This window comes from Eumetopias jubatus, unplaced genomic scaffold (genome assembly GCF_037043125.1).
Source record: "Eumetopias jubatus isolate StellerSeaLion01/CBP00866 unplaced genomic scaffold, mEumJub1_p1.0 scaffold_5, whole genome shotgun sequence".
In the NCBI taxonomy this organism is placed as follows: domain Eukaryota; kingdom Metazoa; phylum Chordata; class Mammalia; order Carnivora; family Otariidae; genus Eumetopias; species Eumetopias jubatus.
Genome location: NW_028274811.1, coordinates 7,973,322 through 7,975,662, shown reverse-complemented (window position 1 = coordinate 7,975,662; position 2,341 = coordinate 7,973,322). Strand labels below are relative to the sequence as shown.

Sequence of the window (2,341 nt, the reverse complement as noted above, 5' to 3'; positions counted from 1 at the left end):
AACAAATATACAAATTTTTTTTTAAATGACTTTAAAGATTTCTTAGAAAAGGTATAGGCTACTAATACTTGCATCCTCATTTTAATCTCTGGTTCAAAAAGTAAATTGTTTTTGTTGTCATTGTTGTTGTTTTCTAAAATAGAAAAGTTCAGTTCTTCACCTAGGAGTTGTAAGATTTTCAATAATACAGTCTGATTAAAGTGATAAATTCAAAAGATCCTCTTGTTCCATACTTGACTTACTTTTCTGTCTGCTTTTAGGAAAATCCTATCAATGCCTCATGGAAAATTATAAGCAAACATCAACTGATTTCATCTGTTTGGGGTTGTTCCCACCAAGAATTGGCCTGTTCCTCTTTAGTGTAATTGTTGTTATTTTTCTGATGGCTCTATTTGGCACCCGGCCCATGATTCTCCTCATCTTCCTAGACACCCGTCTCCACACACCCACGTATTTCTTCCTCAGTCAGCTCTCTCCCATTGACCTGAGCTACATCTCCACAATTGTTCCCAAGATGGCTTCGGATTATCTCTCTGGAAACAAGTCTCTCTCCTTCACTGGGTGTGGGACTCAGAGCTGCTTCTTCGTGACTTTAGCAGGTGCAGAAGCATTGCTCCTGATATCTATGGCCTATGACCGTTATGTGGCTATTTGCTTTCCTCTCCACGCTCCCGTTCGTATGAACAAAAGAGTGTGTGTTCTAATGATAACAGGATCTTGGATAACGGGCTTGGCCAACTCCTGTGCCCACACGGTCTATGCCTTCCGTATCCCCTATTGTCAACCCAGGGCCATCCACCATTTCTGCGGTGATGTCCCCGCCATGTTGACCCTGGCCGCGTGGCCACCTGGGCTTATGAGTGCACAGTGTTTGGGAGCACCAATCTCTTCCTTGTGTTTCCTTTCGTTGGCATCACATGTTCCTACGGACGGGTCCTCCTTCCAATCTGCCGCATGCAGCCAACAGAGGGGAGGAAGAAGACCTATCCAACCTGCAGCAGCCACCTCACTGTGGTCACTTTATACTTTGCACCCTTTGCTTACACTTATCTACGCCCAAGGTCCTTCTGATCTCCCACAGAGGACACGGTCCTGGCTGTCTTCTACACCGTCCTGACCCCAGTGTTCAACCCCATCATCTACAGCCTGAGAAACAAGGAGGTGATGGGGACCCTGAGAAGAGTGATTCAGAGAATCTGCTTTGTGAAAATATAGACACGTTTTTTGCATATGTACCAAACATTGATTATAAGTCCATTCCTCAGTTTGCAGTAAATAAAATACTATTTTAAGCTTAGAGTGGAAGGACTAAAATCAGAAGAGAGGACAATTACTCAGTGCGCCTGCATGGCTCAGAAGGTTAGGCGTCTGCCTTTGGCTCAGGTCATGATCCCAGGGTCCTGGGATCCAGCCCCACATCAGGTTCCTGCCTCAGCAGGGAGCCTGCTTCTTCCTCTCCCTCTGCCTCTACCCCTGCTCATGTGCTCTCTCTCTGTATCTCTGTCTCAGATGAAAAAATGAAAATATGTATTAAAAAAAGAAGAAGAAGAAAATCACTCGTGTCTGGACAAAATTGTCTTGCAAATGTATTTGTATTTATGAGCCTTTTTTTTTTCTTTACGGTGCTTTTTCTCATAAATTTCAAATGCACTCTTTTTTACTAATATGTTTTCTATGAAAATGGTTCTTAGTCATGTAGAAATGAAAATGGAGACTCTCTAAATGAAGTTGTCATTAGACGTAAAAGATCTAGTATTTTCAATTCATTTTCCAAAACAGATAACCAGAAAAATAAATATTTCCTTAATATCTAGGTCTAATTGAAAGTCAGAAAAATTCTTTATCTTCTCATAGTAGGCTTGTGACTTATCTGTGCCAATTACTATCTTTTTTTTCAATTCAAGGTAATTTAGCTTTAGAAAGATTTAGCTAAGACTTCATCAGGGATTCTAAAGTCCTTATACCATTCTGAACAAAATATAATAAGTTTATGGTCTTTTTAGGGAGATGAATCCTAGGAAATTGATTTCATATCAGGTATTCCTCAAGAAAAGTAAAAGGACTTGCATATGCCAGCAGAAATCAAGAAATTGTGAGGTCAGTTATAAGCTGAGTGGGTCAAAAGTTTAGTGTAGTTATTAGGAATTAAGAATTTCAAGGACAATCCCCACACTCTATACATACACAGTGGTCACTGCTATCCTGTGTTAGAACACGTCTGCCATGTAATATTTTATTTTTCACTCAATACATTTCATAGTTTTATTGAAACAGGTTGGGGAAAAACAGCTTCTGTACAACAATTTTATTCATTGATAAATCACTTTTCAAAACTGATACC

The 2,341-nt window shown here is 40.0% G+C and overlaps 1 pseudogene; it reads left to right on the top strand.

Moving 5' to 3' along the window:
• Positions 1-280: 280 nt before the first annotated feature.
• Positions 281-1,215, top strand: LOC148164264 (olfactory receptor 2L3-like; annotated as a pseudogene).
• Positions 1,216-2,341: the final 1,126 nt, after the last annotated feature.